This window comes from Falco cherrug, chromosome 5, assembly GCF_023634085.1.
Source record: "Falco cherrug isolate bFalChe1 chromosome 5, bFalChe1.pri, whole genome shotgun sequence".
In the NCBI taxonomy this organism is placed as follows: Eukaryota; Metazoa; Chordata; class Aves; order Falconiformes; family Falconidae; genus Falco; species Falco cherrug.
Genome location: NC_073701.1, coordinates 5,419,910 through 5,438,980, shown reverse-complemented (window position 1 = coordinate 5,438,980; position 19,071 = coordinate 5,419,910). Strand labels below are relative to the sequence as shown.

The 19,071-nt window shown below is 46.6% G+C and overlaps 1 protein-coding gene across 5 annotated transcripts in view; it reads right to left on the bottom strand.

Annotated features, from left to right (window-relative positions):
• The window catches only part of LSAMP (limbic system associated membrane protein), a 314,661-nt gene that overhangs the window by 271,294 nt on the left and 24,296 nt on the right, over positions 1-19,071 (bottom strand). The window lies entirely within an intron of this gene.

Genomic DNA, 19,071 nt, shown 5'->3' with positions numbered 1-19,071 from the left:
CCTCCCTGAGCCAGTCTGTGAACAGTAACATGCCTTGGCATTATCTATACCATTTAGGATTTTACACTCAATTAAATCCCCCCTTAACAGCTTCTCCTTCTTCTTCTTCATCTTCTTCATAGGCTATAAAGACCTTGCTTTTATTTTTAGCCAGTCCCGTTAGCTCAGGACTCGCAGCCTCTCACATCATATTTTCTGCCCTTCTTCTCTACACCTTTTTGAGTTCTCTGATGTTGAAGGAGCCAAAGAGACAGAGTGGAGAGAATGATAATCAGCTGGTGTAGGAGCTGTCCTATGGTGTCCCTGTCATACTACACCTATCTGCCTCAAATATCAACCGTTAAAATTACAAATTGCTTCATTCCCATAGCCTCCTACCCAAACCATGAACCTGCTCTTGCTGCCTGCTGATTTACCTGCCTGCGCAGAGTCTCTTCTGGACATCACCTCTTCTGAAGGAGCTCTGCAGCATCTACTGTACTGCGTGACTAGGAAAGGATCCTGCAGGTGTCAATGAAGGAAATGGAGTGGGGTACATAAAGAGGAATACTGCCCGTATCAGCCCGGTAAATCCTGCTTGTCTCTGGCCAAAACACTTAGAAAAATAGATCTGCCCTCTTCTGGAACAACCATAGTTTCCAAAAAAGAAGATGAATTAAGAAGTCGTTGCTACCAGCCCCCTTTTCATATTACAGCTCATCAGGGAGGTAGGTTTGATTCTGTATTCTGCCTGAGAAGGTTCAGTCGTCCTCTTCCAGTTCCCAGAGGAATGTCTGTAATCTCCACTGATGTTCTGAAGATACTAGGCTTTTAGTGTTGAAGTTGCCATGTACTAACAAAAATTAACTGGGCCAGAGAAAGGAAGGACCATGCCTTCTGATCAAAGCACTCCCACCACTGCCCCACAGCCTCTGGTTCTGATGTTGCGTGCTAAGCTGCTCAGTCTCAGTAGGAGCAGGGCTCTTCTGTGCTTGGTCAGAGATGCAACTGCAACTAACCACTTCTAGCGTGGTTAGAAATGCTGGTACACAATAGAAATGTACATTTATTTCTCTGTATACAAATGGGCATCAATGAAGAAGTGGACTTGGATTTAAGAGCCAAGAGTAGCAGTTGGGCAGGACTTTGGCACCTGTATCCTTCTGAGGGTTTAACCATCAATTTCCCTGTTCCCCATCTGTGAAATAGAGTAATTTTACTTCCTTGCACGCCTGAGGTGCTCTGACAACGCATTAAAAAGATTGAGAGGTACTCATATACTAGGGCAATGAAGGCCACACATCTCCTTAAGATAGCTCACTGACTAACAACTGTCAGAAAAGAGATCCCTGCAACTAGTGCATGAGACCACCAGCCCCACATCCACTTCCTTGGGAAGTACAGATCAGGCAAGGGACCTTTGGAGCTTCCTCACCACATGACATGTCTTCCTCCTCTCATCGTAGGCTCATCTGACCCAAGTTTAATTGAAGATGAGAACTGCCCTGCCCAAGAGCAGATTTTAACAAGCTAATGTGCTGGTTCCTCTACTGAACACAGTACAGTCGTTGGCAGGGAGGTGGGTAATCCCATCCCAAGTTTCTTGCCTTGGGGAAGCAAATCAAGAGGTCTTCATGGCCTCAGTCCAGAAATCCTAGCTTCACTGATGCATGGCTACATTCACCAGTAAGACACCCAGCATCCACAGTCGGAGTAACTGAGGACTAATTGGCATCACAACAGGTCACTCTCTATTGACAAACGTGCTAATTGCCCATAAGTAATTGAGGTTAAGATCTTAGAAGCTTCCAAAAGAATTAAATAATGTCATAATGATTAATACTAACAGAGAGAGGCATCACCTCACTTCCAGCTCCCAACACCAGGACCATTTCCCCATCAACTCTTTTAAGAGCTGGGCCCCTAGGGCAGGGTACCACAAAGTACAGGGATATCACTAATTTTCTACACGCGAATGAGCGGTGCTCGGCTGCCTGCTAGCCAGAGACATGGCGAGAATTGAGTTTTATTCACCTGCTCTTCATGAGATGCTACAACAGGATTCAGTCACTGGCCCTTGTGGCAACAGCCCATTAACTCATTCTTACAACTCTCGGCAGCCATAACGGCACTGCTCACCAGCCCCTAACCATCTGCCTGCCTTTCCTAGCATTTATGACAAATTTCAGGTTTTGCCTGTCTGCCAGTGCATATGAAAACCTGATGGATTTAAGCAGGGACTAGATCTAACGAGATCAATGTGCTGTTCGGCAGGTGCAGAAACACAGCAATCATTTTTATGGATGAAAGCTAAGCACGAGGGCCTGACCACTTCTTGTCACTAAAGGTCCTGCAAGAATTTCACGAGAGCCGATGTCTCAGAGCTGCTGGTACCTGGCAGCTCCCAGCAGGATGACGGCGCTCTGCTGCCAGGAGCTCGCCCCTTCGTCGTTACAGGGAAGGAGTTGTGTGTATCCTTCTCCAGGGTAAAGTAATTGTCTGTTGTGAAACAGCTGTCCCTTTCTACTCCAGCTGTAACCTTGGACATTTTGTCAATCCTCACATTCTCTTAAGAAGCGGAGTATTAGCACACATTTATCAGGCAATCAGTGATACACAATTTCGTAAAGGAAGAAGGATTCTGTCCACCCACTCCAACAGCTAAATTAGTTTAGCTTCAGCTTAATAGCACTTGTGCAGTATATTTCCTGTATGTGTAAGCAAGAAAGGTGTCACTTAAGGGTGCTGAGGGATTCAATTATATGTAACAAGACAGCTTTCTCTCAGTTTCACTCACTCTGTTACTCAGAGGCTTGTCTTTGTGTGTGGCTTTTTTCATGAGGTATCCTTGCAGATAGAATCTGTGTTCCTCTGTTGTGCCAAGAGCTGTCCACACAGAGATCAATGCTTGATTTGAAGGGACAACTACTGAAAGGAATGCGTGCCTGCACGCGTGCCTGTGTGCACACATGCGTTTGAGCGTGTGTTTGAGGAAGGCAAGGCAGAGGAGGAGGAACGTGAAGCTGGGGAAAGTGAAAAGGGAGATGGTTTTTCATCTCCTTCTGGAATTTTCTTCTCCGCAAGATATATCTCCAGTTTTTTACCAATGCTGCAGTGCATGACCTGCACAAAGATGATGGGGTGGAACAGGGCCCAAGAGAAATGCAAGCCAGAAGGCCACCTCATTCCATGTCCTTAGGATGTGCTCTTGCCTCCATCTGTCTTAAGTGATGTACAGTATCTGGCTACGTCCTTCTAAGAGCTGCTACTCAGACTCATGCATGACTTTGGGAAGTACATTTTGTTCTTCTGAAGCCCTCAAGGGCAATAATAAAGAGAATGAAAAAAGCCCCACCCCAACAGCTCTTTAGCGGGTGTCCTTCACAGGTGTACCAGTGTCAGCTGCCCTGGGATTTCACCTTCACCTGAAGGGAGGCCTATTTAATCATGCACCACCAAAGTAGAAGAAAAAAACGTTTCTTGAAGGAACAGAGGAAGGCCAACTTGCCCCTATCCTCACAGTTTTGTTAAGCATGACCGCATTATAACGTGCTGCTTGAAATCTGCCATGTGCTAGAACATCACTGTGACAAGAAGCCTTGAGGCCCCGCACTGCTGTAAAACCATAACTGATAATATTTCTCTTTGCCCTTTACTGCTGCAGAAATGTACAGAATGCTCATTACTATGGTCCTCTTTTGGGAAGAGGAAAAGTCAGTGGGTCAGCTGGACTGCCGGAGTATGTGAGGATCGGCTAAGGTCACTGCAGAAGAGCTGCCCACGTTGCTTCTGTTTTGGTTTTGCAGTTTTTTTGCCACAGGGATTGTTCGAGGTATTTACACTCTGACTGAACCCCGTCTTTAACAGTTCTGTATACAACTGGTTTCTTTTCATTCCTTTCTTTGTGTTTTTCATTTCTGAGGTATATCCCCAAGCAAAAGATGGGCACACATGGATATTGTTATAAATTGCCTTTCAAGAAGTCTTTGACTGAGTATTTAATAAAAAAACTGTTACAAAATCAAAGAACTCCTGGGCTGGAGATGTAAAGTTCTTTCATGGAGAACATGCCTCTACAAGACAAAAAGCAGAAAAGAAAGAATAATGGATCTTCTCTTCACATGGTGAAAACTTAACAGCAGGGGTGCCGCTGAGAATTTTGTGATGACCTGCATATGCAATATATCAGTTAATGCACTGAGAAGGAGAATGAAATTGTGAGAGACCAACATCTACTGATAATGCAGAATGATCAAATCTGGACTAGCAGAGAGGATCCTCAGAGAGCTGAGCTGATACACAGCAGCCCAACAGACCAAAGAAAGAGTTCAACCTTGACACAGGTAATATGTATTGGGAAAAATAAACTACACTCCTCAGATATCTTACTGGGTTGTAAAATTAAGTATAGCCAGACAAGAAAAACCCTATAGTTACCATAGGCAAATCAATGAAGACTTTTCTCCGAGGTAACTCAATAGTAGGCCAAAGAGTAAATGGAACGTTAAAATGTAAAAATAATACTTGGTGAAAAATCACTCCTGTGCAGAGGCTCAGTACGAGGCAAAAACTCCCAACAAAATCTCATCTAAGGCAACGAAATACAGCTTGCATTGGATTTAAGTGGTGCCTAGACCTTGTGTGAGTCATTTCTGTCAGGGGTGGGTGAATCTCGCCCACTGAGAAAAGTATTAATGCCACTGCATATGCCAAGGCATACCTTCAGCTGGAATCCTGTGGCTGGTCAGCTCTGGAGCTTTTCTTATAAAAATAAGCAAGAGAGAAGCACACACAGACAATGCAAATTATTAGAGCCCTTTGAGATTGGAAAGATCTTAGAAGACGAAACTCTTTAAGGAAGGAACAAGTGAGAGAGCATTTGAAAAACACTAAGCAGCAGAAACAATGAAACTTGGCTTTCTATGTATGTGCATGTTGAGGAGGGGTCCCTGTGTATGTCCTCTGATGGCTAATAAGGGATGACATTGCATTGTATACAGGGCATTGATCAGCTGTGTCATTTGTAGAAGAATTTGAGATATTAATTGTACCATAATTCTCATTTTACAGGCTGGAAACTAACTTGTAAACAAGCCAGTGAATTGGACAAGGCTAAGCAGCGTCCTAGTACTGAGCCTTAACCCCAGCACCATGCCTTCCTCACAAAACACATCCATCTGACTATCCTGGGGAAAATCAGGTGTGGTAACAGCAGAGAGGATGAAACCTGCTCTCTCAAACCTGACCCTGCCAGCAGCTGGCCTAACGCTCACCTCTAAGGGGCACCAGCAGCAAACATGCTACGAAGAGTGGCAATTCATGATCCTGCCCTCCAGCAACTTTAAAAGACCTTTTGAAGTTCTACACTGTAACTAACCCATGGTTGAAAAGATCACTGCTCTTCAGTTCATTCTGAACCCGCTACTAGTTCTTGCACTATGGGTACTCAGTGATACCTTCTCCATAACATTCACAATTTCGTATCCCTCCTCTTACCGTCTCTTTTCAAAGCCACAGGGTTTAGCCTACTCCATCTCTCCCTGCTGGAAGATTCAGAAGTAAGAGAAGCAGCACATCAAACCTCTGCACACATAGATAGGAGCATGTAAACTACGGGAGGGGATGAGTAGCAGAGACAAGGCACTTTCTAATATCTCCTCTGAATAAGCACCTGCAAGGCCTGTGTCGTGGTTTAACCTCAGCCAGCAACCAAGTCCCGTGCAGCCGCTTGCTCACTGCCCTTGCAGTGGGATGGGGAGGAAAATCACGTAAAAAGGTAAAACTTACCGGTTGAGACAAGAACAATTCAATAACTGAAATAAAGTTAAATATAGTAACAATCGTAGAGAGTAGCAAAAAGGAATAAAAGCCAAAGAGAAAAAAACCAAGCGATGCACAATACAACTGCTCACCGCCTGCTGGCTGATGCCCGGGCAGTCCCTGACCGGCTGCCCCCTGTTTATATCCTGAGCATGATGCCCCGTGGTATGGAATATCCCTCTGGCTAGTTTGGGTCAGCTGTCCTGGCTCTGCTCCCTCCCGGCTTCTTGTGCATCTCCCCACTGGCAGAGCAGGGAACCTGAGAGTCCTTGACTTAGGTACGTGCTACTTGGCAACTGATAAAGCATCAGTGTGTTATCAACATTATTCTTCTACTAAATCCAAACTACAGTGCTGTACCAGCTACTAAGAACAAAATTAACTATCCCAGTCGAAACCAGGACAGCCTGTAATTGGAAACACGTTTTTGAGGGAAAGCTATGCTGATCCCCATGCTGGCCAGTATGTCTAAAAAAGGTATGGGAGGGAGCAGAAGAGGGGAAATAGGCAGGCAGACTGATCAGTAAACAGATAAGACGCATAGCTATGCCCTCTAGTTTACACATTTCAGTACTAAATCCAAGCTACCTAATCTTGTACCAGAGTATTTTTCTGTTTGCTGTGCTTCCTTTTCTTATATTGTTATTCGAGCCACTCACACAGTAGGAACACGAGTACTTGTTTTCCTTCACTCTGGAAACACGGAGGGAACACAGCTCAGTAAGCTAACAACATCTAAAAGGGTTAGAACAAAACACAGAGGGCTTCAGAGTGGTGAAACAGAAGCAATATCCCCATCTTTACTGATGACTCTTTCCTGGAAAAAAAACAGACAAAATGTGTCCCTGGGCCAGATTCACAGACTTGAGCTGAGTGCTACCAAAAGAAATGTGAGCCAGCTCCGGGTCACTTACAGGAGGAATGCCTTTTAGAAGCAGACATGCCGCAGTACATTTGGGCAGGATTTAACAAAATCTCAGTAGATTTACATTCTGCATTTGCTTCCAAAGTACAAAAGCATTCACACTATACAAAAGTGATATAGCAAGTAAACATGCAGAAGGCTGAAGAACAGAGCAAATCATTCTCAAGAGCCAGGCTGGGTCAGAGAAGGGGGAAAAAAATCATGGCTGTTAATGTTAAGCAGTAGCGACACCTTCTCCAAGTCTTCAGGGGATGGCAAAGTTGTTGTTGTGGAAGCAAATAGAGATAACCAAGGATGCCATCACTCAGAAGGGGAGAGGCACTGCTAGGACAGAGACTGAACCTGACGCAGAGCCTCGTTCCACTTCCTCATTAGAAGCAGGCAATACCTTTTGGGTTTCCTGATGGGGAAGGTGCTGAGAACTGATTTTGTGTAAGCCTTTTAGAGAGCACGTGGCTGTGGGAGGTCGTGTTTTTCAGACTGGACATAGACAAGGGCCCTGGAGTACCATTAAGAGATCCCACAGAAGTCACCAAGCATAGGGGATGCTCCCCTTCAGCTCAGTACTGGCTGAGCTGAGGTCCGACGTATCCTGTCCTACGGAAAGGATCTTCAAACTCTGTCCTAAACTTTCACTGTACTGGAATGCCACTGCAAGAATGGTGCTTTGTTCCACCTCAGAGTTGGCCGTGCTTCAGCAGTGAGCTAAGTGGTTTGGGTTCCTCCTGGATGACACTGAAAAGTGCTATGTAAGTGTCAGCTCCGAGAAAACCTTCTCTGTAACTGCACAGCCATTCTACAGCCATATGCTCCTCTTGAGGGTTCCCAGTGATGGGTTTCCCCTTTTGAAAAGCTATATAAACACATGCTAAACCAGGCCTTTACATAATACAATGGGGTATATCGTTCATTAACGTGCAAATAGGTCGCTCTCCACTTGCCCTCCCACTCACTTCCTTCCCAGCTAGCTGCCAAGCTTATGTAGCAAGAGCTTAAATGTAAGTTGCCAATATTCCCGATTTAGCACAGCAGGGAAAAGACATGACTTTCAAAGGCAAGAGGGATGAGCAGAGCACAACATATTCTTTCCTCTCTCTAACCTCCCCCCAAGTTACATTAAGGAAAAACCCAACCTGAAGTCAACAACCCACAGGCAAGTAAAAAAGGATCAACCGTCCAACATCACCCACTAACCACAGAGAATTTCGAGAGCAAAAGCACATCCACATGATTTACAGGAACCCCAGCAAGGTCTCATGCTGTCTGCAGCATATTAGGCCTCAATTACACACCAAGATTTTCATATTAATGCAACATGGATTTCAGATTTATGTGCACCGAGCAGTGGTGGAGCGCAGTGGGACAGCGGACCGAAGTCAGGGATAGGGGAAAGCAGGTGTGCTGGGGCAGTGTTAAGGATAAAGAAAATGAGGGGGTTGCATTGGGGATTCTGAACTCTCAACCATGACATCACCAGTGTTCTATGTCATCACAGAAGTGGTCCTCAGCCACATCAGAAAAGCAAGAAAAAACTCACAGAAGCGAAGGAGGAATAACAAAGAGCACTGAATTAGCACTTTACATGTTCAAAGTGTTGTACAAACATTAACTAATCAATCAACTAATTGCCTAATTAAAAGAGCGACCAGAAAAGGGAGATAGCAGAAGAGGAGCAGGAAGAAGTGCAAAGAGCAGCTGGGTGCTGGGACATGGGGTAGCAATGTGTGCTCCTGTTCACCCAGGCCACATTTTCCCAGGCAAACCTGTGCCAAATTGCCATGACAATAATTAGCCAGAGTTCCCTGACAGATCATTATGAGAACATTAACAGGGCATTAGCAAGAATTACCCATTTTTCACACATTGATTAGGTGCCATTGCTGGTTCATTGGAGTATTGGCTTTTAATAGCCCCACTCCAACCAGCCGCAGCCCTTCCTTCAACCCCTGGTCCCTCAGCAGAGATCCAAACCTCCTCACCCCGAGAGGCAGCGACCTGGCCTGCGCTGAATCGCACCAGCACATGGCCGTGTGCCGTGTGGAGGAGGCACCTCATTAATCTGGCCGGGTAATGCAGAGCAAAGCAGCGGCTGTGCACCATAGGCAGCCTTTAATCTTCCTCCTGAATCTATACTGCTAACGAAGGGTGGCACAGGGAATAACCCGCTCCCTGCCCAGGGCGTCAGTCCCCTGTGCCAAGAAGGGCCAGCTCTGGGTCTCTTCCTCCCCTCTAGGTCCTCCTCAAGCCCCACACCAGGATGGATGTTTCCCTCCGTCATTCCCAAGACCTTTCCGTCCTACCCACTGACAACTCTCTTCATTATTAGAAAGGCCAGGGTCCCTGCTTCCCCAGCAGCTGCCTGGCACTCCACACCTGGATTGTTTCTCCTGATAAGCAAGGATACACAACAGGGAAAGTGGTCCAAAAAATGTTTCAGGGGAGCCACAGGGGAAGGCCAGGCCAAGAAGATAATTTCTGCTGCAGAAGTCAGGTGCTGTAGTGTGGTTCTGGCAACAAGAACAAGACTAAACCAAAAAAAAAAAAAAAAAAAAAAGCAGCTTACGACTAAGAATCTGTCCCTTCCCTTTCCCCTTGGGACACATCACCTGTCCACCTACATCCAAAATACATTTCAGATGAGTCATGCTTCAGAGGATACAGCAATCCTCTTAGTGCTATTATACAACTGATTAGGTCTCCCTAATCCAGCCACATCCAGCACAGATACGCCCCCAGACGAGGGGCACCCCCACCCCAGCTCCCCCACCTTCTTTCTGAGGCTACGCATCAAAACAAGGCAGGCTGCAGTGTGCAAAATGGGTTAGGGCTACTGAGGTGGCGGGAGCTAAACCTTTTGCAGGGATGGCTGGATTATTGGGACAGCTGAGTGGGCGTACAAGTCACCGAGTGAGCCCAGCAAAGCTGAGGGCAGAGCGAGCACCCTTCACTGCCAAAAGGAACGGAGGAGATAAGGCGCAGAGCACAGGCAGCAGGAAGGTTCACTCATTTAACACTGAGAAAGCAAAGGAGAAAGTAAACACTTTAGAGGGTTAGAGAGGCAGGAGAAAATAAAAAAGACCAGCCTCAGAAGGGGGTTGTGTTGCTGGGAGTTTCCAAGATATACTGCTGGGAGATCAATGGGACAATGCAGTTTAAAGAAACGTAGGGAATTGGAGGGAATGTGAAAGCTAGATTAGAACACCAGCAGGACTGTATGAGGAGGGCTCTGTAAGGTCATGAAAGCAAGGACAAGGAACTTCAAGTCCAAAGGGGATCAGGCAGAGCAATGCAAACAGAAAGGCAATGTGTTCTGCATGGCAGAGGTAAAGGGGCGTTTTTAGCATGCCCGTTTCTCTGGCCAGAGAAAGGCAGCTGGCTTTCAAGCAAGTTAGGCAGGCAGAAGATGTTACAATAATCAAGACTAAGGAGGGCTAAGACATGAACAAGGGGTCTAGCTGTTGAGAAGGAGAAGAAGAGATGGATTTTCTATATCTGGTAAAGGAAGAAACAGGTTGGGGAGAACACAAGGGAGAAAATAACTAGCCTCCATATTGCATGAGTATGTGACTGGGAGGATTTTTTCATCATTAGGAGTGATAGAAAGACCAAAGCAGAGAGAATTCAAAGGAAAAGACAAGCAGCTTTTTAACACTGCTCAGCCTGAGCCGTGAGCATTTGTTGACTCAGAGTTGCGGAGACAGCGTGTGACAGGTCAGGGTGCAGTACATCTAGAAGTTGCTTTAGGTAATTGAACCTGGTTATGGCAACGTGATCATCTAGAAAGCCAACATCAAGGACAAAATCCTTTGAGATCCACAGTACTCATGAAGACGGGGCACTGACAGACGGAACACTCAAAGTTGGAAGAAGAAAGCAGAATAAGGGAACGCACTATGTAAAAAAGCGAGCAGCAGGAGAGCCCTGCCATTTGCCACAAAGAAGATGATTGAGGCACAGAACTGCCCATAGGACACAGAGGGTAAATTAAAGGAGGTCTGAAGTGGAACAAGAGAAGAATCAAGCAGCGACTGACTACACAACCAGTTCAGAAGTAAAGGCAAGGTGGAGGTCGATGGTTCCTATTTAGTCTCAAGCACGGCCCCATGGTCCATGGGAATCTATGCTGCCAAACTTGGGGAGTCAGGACAAGATGACTTTGAGCTCAGGGGAAGGAAGCAGCGCGCAGAACACGAGCAGCCCATTACCGGGGAGCCAAGCCAGCTATATGGCCCCAGTTAGCCACCAAGCCACTGAACAAGTGGCGGCAGGTTTTCCTGAGGCCAAGGGTAGGCCTGCCAGCTGCTCTGTTTCTCTCCTCTGATGAATATTAATTGGGAATTAATCTGTTATTCATCAAGATCCTCTGGATCAAGATGCTACCAGACCCTGGTATAAAAAAGCATTGGGTCCATTTTTTCGTATAGGACATGGCTATGCCTGCGGAGAGCAGCAGTGCAGTGCCATTGCAAATCCTTCTCCTCTGCTTCTGCCACACATGCAAAATGTAGGATGGGGGGCAGGGACGACACCCTAACTCCCAGCACCATCATCCTCATCCCTCACCATGAGCCAAGCACAAAAGAGTTAGTGGAGCAGGATCCAAATGTCCCTTGGAAGTCACCAAAGCGGTATGGCGAGAAGCGCTCCTCTGAGCAGGGCTGATGAATGCTGAGGCCAGTGTGCTGACAGGTCTGAGCACACTGTGTCGCCGAAGGTAAATCAAGGCTGACAGCCAGTACTTTTACCTTCTCCCCCCTTTTCCTAGCCTTTGAACGGAGCCAAATGGAGTGCATGCAGGAGGACAAAGGACAGGGTGGGAGTGAGAGGGTGAGCATGGTGTAGAAGGAAGGGCCTGAGCATCCCTCCGTGGTCGCAGGTGGGAGTTTCAGGGAAAGCAGCAGGCAGGCAGCAAGCTCTCTGTGTCAAGTGTAAATCCACGGGAGGCAGGCGAGGCACTGGGGCTGCGATCCTGACCTTGGGCCAATGCAATCTGCTTTTTAACTGGCAGCAACTGTAATCCAGTCTGCGAACAGATGGTACGGAGAGCAAAAAATAGGGGATACAATGTAGGCTCTCCAGTATCTGTTCCAAAACCAGCCAACCTTCAGCAGGAAGGTGATTAAAGAAGCAAAGTAGTAAGGAAAAACCAGGCAGACTTCCTCTGTTTGGAATGACTGCTGAAGTCCTGGTCCCAAAAGTCTTGATGGCTTGGGGCTCTTTGGCTGAAATGCAGAAGCTGTCTCTCAGCCACTCACTGTTTCTAAGGGATGAGGAACAGGGAGGGTTTGGTTGCTGTTCTGGCCAATCCTCAGCTCCTGTACTGGCATCCCAAAAATCTTCACTCACACTGCTGTTTCCTGTCCTAAGGCACTGTCAAGAGTCTCTTGCTGTAACAGCTCCATACATAAAGACATCAAATATCAGCAGGGAAGTGACATGAAGCCTTAGTGTGCAGAACAAAACTTGCAAGGTACCAGCATACTCTAAACAGCAACAGACCCAAGAAGTCCTGTCTTCAAATACTCAGAAACGTGCCAGAAGAGTTCAGGTCTGACACTGAATTTTGCTGTGAGTCCTCTCTTGGCAGGAGGTGAATGCACACAAACCTTTTGGTTCCTGCCTTCTCACTAATTTACTAGCATAAATCTATGCTGTCCAGAGTCACTGCACCTGGTATTCCTGCTTGCTGGCCTAGGTCACGTCGCCACTGGTCATTATACTGAGCAAAAACTGCTGTTAACACAAACTACTTCATGGGTTTGGCTCAGATTTCAGTCCTGGAATCCATAGTTTTGACAATCTGAAATGTATTTCAGAAATAGGTAAGTAATAAAAGATGGACATGAACTACTGTCGTGGCTGGTATTACAACACTGACACTGATACACATTTGGGGTCCATTACCAAGTACCAAAGGATGTACTCAGCAGGAAACAGAAAATCCACCTACCATAAGCACCTGAACAGTTTGTACATCATCAGTACCCAACAGTGCTCTGATATGTGAAGCCCCAAACCCACGATTCTTTGTAACACTAATGAACATACTGGTCATAATGAGTTTACCTGGTGTCCTCCCACATTCATTGCAGAGAGTCATCCTCGCTGAAATGCTCAACATGCTCTGCAAGCTCATGCTGACAGGCCATGGGCTCCTAAGTAAGGGGGGGGGGGGGTTGTGGCTTTCTGAATTTATGATGCTTCAGCGCTTGAGACAAATTGGGATGAAAAACGTAGATATATTTTCCTGTGTAGTTTCATGACTTGAAGCTCAGCAAGTTCTTCACCCTTCCCCACTACTTGGAAGAGACTTGTTTTTCCATCACAACAACACACTCCCTGCCCTGATCTGCATGCATACCACTACTAGAAGTAGTATCGCTCAAAGTGTAGAGAATTGTTCTAAAGATAATATTTTGCTTTTCTGCTACACATTTGTTCCAGTGATCTTCACTAACATGCATGGCCATGAATGAGCCTTTCTGTGAAACGGAGAAACTCTGCTGCCTTCATACCACTGCGGGGGAAACCAAGGCAGGGAGGAAGGACGTGGCCGTTTGGCTGGGAACGTGGAGGCCAACACCGATTGTTAATCCCGGGCATAACTCCTCCGAACTCACAAAGGAATCCAGCCCCTGGCAGGAACAAAAGCAGGTCCTGCCTCGCTCAGAGAGCACTGTCTCCACGCTGTGCTCCAGGCACGGCAGAGTGTGTGCCACCATGTCAGACTGGGGAAACAAAGCAGAATTTACGTCTCCCATAAAGGAAAAATGCAGGTGCACGTGAACGCTTAGGAGCAATAATGACACCAGTGGGGGAAGGTATGTGGTGTGCTTTAACGTAACGGTGTCAGTGCACTCCTCCAGCCCTGCAGCACCCCTGCGCTCCCAGCCTTAGCTTTCTCAAACCCAGCTTTGCCAAAAACCCTTGTTCCTGCCCTGTGGCTGCTTGGACATGCCAATCCTGGGCTGCCACTAGAAAGCTCTGCCAGCGTAAGACTGGGCAGTGCTCTGACAACGTTCCCTCGTGAAAAATGACACTTCCAAAACAAATGCTTCAGCTTAATGGATGTCAGGCTGCTGTAATTTTGAGTCATTAAACTTGCAACTCTGACAAACACTCTCAGTATGTTCTTTCTAATTACCAGCACCAAGCAGATTTAGACAGGACAAATACAGCAGACTCGCCTGTTTCTTTACCATAGCCTGACTTCTTGTTCTTTTCCCTTTCTTCCCTCCACTCTTGCCCTAGCTCTGCTTATTTATTGCACTAGCGTGTGCTGTTTTGCCTTGCAAATCCTTTTGCGCAGAGACATCCTCTCTCAGCCAGAGTTTTAACAGAGAAATTCTCCTTCCCCCGTTCCTCATTCTTTCCCTGCTCATTAGCTTTGCTAAGCCCCTTTGGCTGTGAATGTACAGCAGCATTTATACTGACTGACACTGACCTAGCAAGAGGACATTGACATTACTGCCTCTCAGCTTGCTGGGATCTAGATGTCTATCCTTCTGCTGTTACCTGGTGGTCTGTCCGTCTTAATTCCCTCTGACTTCATTGCAGTCTGTTTGTGATTTGAGTCTCTCCTCCTTATCTGTACTTTCTTCCTCTCTGTCTGCTTTTATTTTCCCCTCTTTGTCACTCACCTCTCCTTGTCCTCCAAACTCTTTGAAAACACCCTTTTAAAGAAGGCGTTATTTGACAGCTGGCTCTGCTGGTGAGTCGATGCAAATACATATGCACTTGAAGATTGTTGGGGCCAGGACCATCACTTACTCTCCCTGCAAAATGCCTACCCCAATGGGGTCACATAAGACCCCCTCCTTAAACCACAGAAGCGGAGGCCCACCAAGATCAATGCATCTAGTTGTATGTAATAACAAGCAACAACCTGGCAATGTTTAATGCAGAACAGGCCCTGACATCAAAAGATGTACAATTAACCATTAGGCTATTCTGCTTTTCCGCCTCACTTACTCCTCATTCTCCCTAATTTCCAACATGCTTTTCATTTTAATACCCTCCTTCTCTCTTTCTTTTCTTCATCCTCTCTCTTCTCCTCTTGCTTTGTTCGCTTGCTCTTGGAATCTACCTTTCTCCCCCTTGGACAAGCATACATTGAATTTCACTGTCAAAAAATAAAATAAAGACCTCAAGGGTTAGGAATTATCTGTCCTATTTTAATAATTAAAGATGAATACAGAGAGCCAAGGCAGCTTAGGCATTTGTCTGAACAATCACATTATATCAGAAATGTCTTGTGTTGCCCCTAGTGAAATACATCAAAGAAATTCCCACCCCTGTATATACAGCAGTTGTCCTAGTCCTGCCCTGGGATCATTTGGCCGCCAGTCAACCTGGATTTGGTTGGGGACTATGTATTTTGTTTCAATGGATAGGGTTTGATGGGTTTTGATAATTTGTAACTTACAGCTAAAGAAAAGCAGCTTATTATTAAATGCAAATAAAATGAAATGAAGTCCAGCTGTCTGGATGCAGATAGAAATTACATAAACCCCATGAGGCCCTCTGGAGATCTTAACTTGTCAGAGAACATGGTCAGAGAAAGCAAAAAAAACCTGCTTCAGAGGAGCTGCAGCCAGCAGTATCTCAAGAGAGCGGTACAGATTACAGGGGAACTTCAGAAAGCATGGGCACAGATGAAGAAAGGGCTGGGTGAGCTGAGAGAGAAAGGGATGGTCAAAAGGTTTGTACCACGAAGAAAAGAGCTGTCTGGTTTTTAAGAGCATCCCAACTTCGGCTGACAGCAAGCATCTTGCCTTGCTCCACAGAATGACTGGGTTATGTCAGAGATGTAGGAGAGTGCAGGACTCGCTGCCTCCAGCTCCTCAAAAAGTGAGTGGAACAGGAAGAAAGGAAGGGAAAAAAGTTATAATGAACTTCACTCCTTCAGGGAAGAGAAACAGTGACTATATGCCGTGACAGGAGCAGAAGCTGTTACAGAAAAAAAAGAAATACAAAGGAAAGGGGAAATACTCCTTGCAACCTCCCAATTACACCTGGACCAGCCAGAATCTATCCTCACCCATGGAGAGGGCCAAAGGCGACCTTCACAGCTCTGCTTGTTCTTCAGGCAGAGAGAAGTGCCACATGCCCCAGTGGTGCCAGACAATGGTGTATCTAGTAACTCGTCAGCAAGGGCGACAGGCTGCAGCCTAGCACGAGATGCACTGACTCTGAAGCAGAGGCATGGGGTGCACCTTCTTCCTAACCCCTGCCTCCAGAAAGGCATCCACGCCTCCTGCAAAGCTCATGCAGCAGCCGAGCCCATGCAACAGACTGCACGCCAGGCCTGACGGACTGCTTGGAAAAGCATGTGGGTACGTGCTCAGCTCCCTCCTTGCTACGTCTCACCATCCCGCTCTGACAACGGATCGGAAGCCATTGCACAGCCTCCGCACCTTTCTGTTATGTGACATGTAACGAGAGCAGGAACCCTTATGTTTCACTAGCACTGCCGGAGGTGAGAATACCTCGGATGTATAGCCGAGTTCAGGCTGAGTGAGGGAGAGTTTCATTCTGCCCTGACTCCAACAGCTTCATTACCAAGCCCTCATGCTGTATTCTTGTTAGCTTTTCTTGTGTCATTATTTTTCAGAGAGAAGCAGCAGATCAGGGATTTGACCTGTTTGGTTTAATTCATCCAAATATATTAAACGTGTGCAATGGTCTGGGTCACTTCCTTCTCAGTCCAAACATGCTACACCCATTCTTTCTTTTTGATTACACAAACCAAAAGCAGGGCTGAAAATGCACTGATGTTCGAAGTCCCAAATCTGAACTTGCCTCACAAGCTGTTCCTTGAACTCCACACACAGGGGTTCAATGAAACAGGCACTTAAAGCTTATTCTCTTTTCCACCCACATCCCACCCCCACCCCCCGTCACTCTCAGCAGGAGGCAGCCAAAAAGTAGGACACCAAGCAGCAGGACCACAAGGGAGTGGGTGAGGCTGTCGGTGTCGAGAAACAACTTCCCCACCACCAGATCCTCCACCTGTGTTGCTGTGGTGGTCCTTGCACCCCTCCTGGCAGACTCAGCCACCACATTTCCCACCCACCGTACTCCTCTGTCCCAGCGGGGCTGCCAGGATAATGGAGTGTTTGTGCACGCCTCCGTTCAGCCCCCGTAGACCCCATCCTTAAACTGATAAAACTAAAAAAAAACTTTTCATGGGGTGACACAGAACAAATGAATTTTTGTTCAATAAATCATTTTAGAGAGACTATTGACTCTAGGACCTTTGAATGCATCGACCCATTCATAAAAGTCTCATCTTCTCTGGTACCCTGTATACTTGCCTTCCTTTCCACTGTCACAACCACTACACTTCATTTTCTTTTCCTTTCTTTTGCTGTTTCTTTTCTCTCCTTTTTTTTTTCCATTTTGACCCCATAATCCTATCTTAACCTTCTAATCCTCTCTGCAGTTCCGTCTTCTTCGCCTGATCTCGGTTTCATATCATTCACAGGCTGCCACACTGACAGGAGAGAAAGAACAGCAGATATTTACCAAAGTATTACCATAAAGATTAAAGCTAGCAAATACCATGGCTTGCTCCTTCCCTCCAGCCCCTGGCCTAATGAAAACACTCTGCACTCTTTTCCTTTTCTTGGAGACAGAATGACAAAGCCCTATAATCTCTAAGGTGGAAGAAAAAGAAGACCCAAAAGTGATTAAAAGGATAGAAAAGAGAGCAGAAAAGGAAATAGAAGCAGGAATAATATTACTTAGCACTTCATAGGACCTGACTGTCGATATTACGCCAACCTGCAGTATCTTGTGCTTTCCATGTGCTCGATTTCTGTCTGTACTCATCTCTTATCCCCAACGCTTGAAGCATAAGCTCCCTGAAGGAGGATTCTCCTTTTGCTTCTCTGTGTGCTCAGGGCCCAGCAAAAAGGGACAGGGATGCACAGCCCTGGCCTGCAGGCATGGCCACAGCAGGAGGGAGCAGACCTGAAGGCACTTGACAAGGGAGATAGCCATCGGCAGCCCCAAGCGGGGAGAAGGATGGCCAAAGTCCAGCAAGGTGGGGTGACCCATGTATGGACGTGGTTAGGGAAGAAGCAGTACCAGGAGGAGAGCTCAGACAACCCGACCGCCCCGTCCTGTGGCCTCACCGCAGTCAGGACGTCAACAGAAGTGCATGAGGGAAGACCATCGGAATGAGGGAGGGAAAGTAAGACAAATGAGAAGACAGAAATGGAAAAAGAATGAGAAAGGAGAGGTTAAAAAGAGAAGTAAAACCAAGGGAAATGGAGGATGAAAGGGAAATGAGAGAGGCAAAAAAAGAGCAGGAAAGAACGAGCCAAGCTGCGTAGGGCCAGAGAGTAAAGAAGGGCTTCTCCAGGACATCAAAACAGACTGCTTGGGGCAGGGGCAGGGAAGGGATTTTGTGACAGCAGGAGGGAAATGCATTGCCTTCTTCAAGGCTCAGCCTTTTCAAATATAACTCTGAAATACTGTGGCACTGTAAACCAGGTAACTACATGTCCAGGCAGGGTAGACATACGCATGAAGTTCAGACTTCTCCCTTAGACACGTTTGTCTTCTACTTGCTTCACCATCCATCCCCACACGCAGAGACAAGGAGTACCCTGCTGGGGCCACAGGATTTATGGGCAGAGCAGATGCACTTGAGTCCTGCTATGCACAGAGCTTTATTACAGAGGTAAAATTACAAGGACTGCACAGAAGACAACTGTGCGCACAAAAGCCCAGCTCTGACCAACTCACAGCAACAGACCCCGACCAGTTTGGAAAACCAGTCTTTTCTGTGCATCAGGCTGACAGCAACAACAACAAACAAGCAACCCCCACTTCAAAAAACCCAAACCCCAAACCCAACCTGCCAGTCTTCTCCATAGGTCTTGCCAATGCAAATGATTAGAAAGAGGAGCTTGACGTAATTACAACTGTCTCTCTTCACCTGTGAAGCCTGCAACAGTGTTTCTGCTGCTGGATGCCCCCATGCAAAGAAAGGGGCTGTTCACCGCAGATCGAGCTGATGAGTAAACAGGTGGATGTCACCCTCTCACTATGCAGCGAGGATCATGCACTTGCCTGGACCATTTCCATCAAAAGATCTCAAAGCACTTGATGAATAGTTCATTAAAGCCTGGCAACACCTTTGGGAGATGGGGAAGGAACAATGAACGATCACTTCAGTCATCACAGAAGGGCATCTCCCTTTAGACTTGAAAAGCGGAGCTTGTTAGCAGTGCACAGATGCACCACAAGACAGTTTAAGGGAGGTCTGAAGAATACCTCTTCCAGCTGAAAGTACAGAGGCAATTAAGTAGCTAACCAAAGTGTAATTGGGCCAGGAG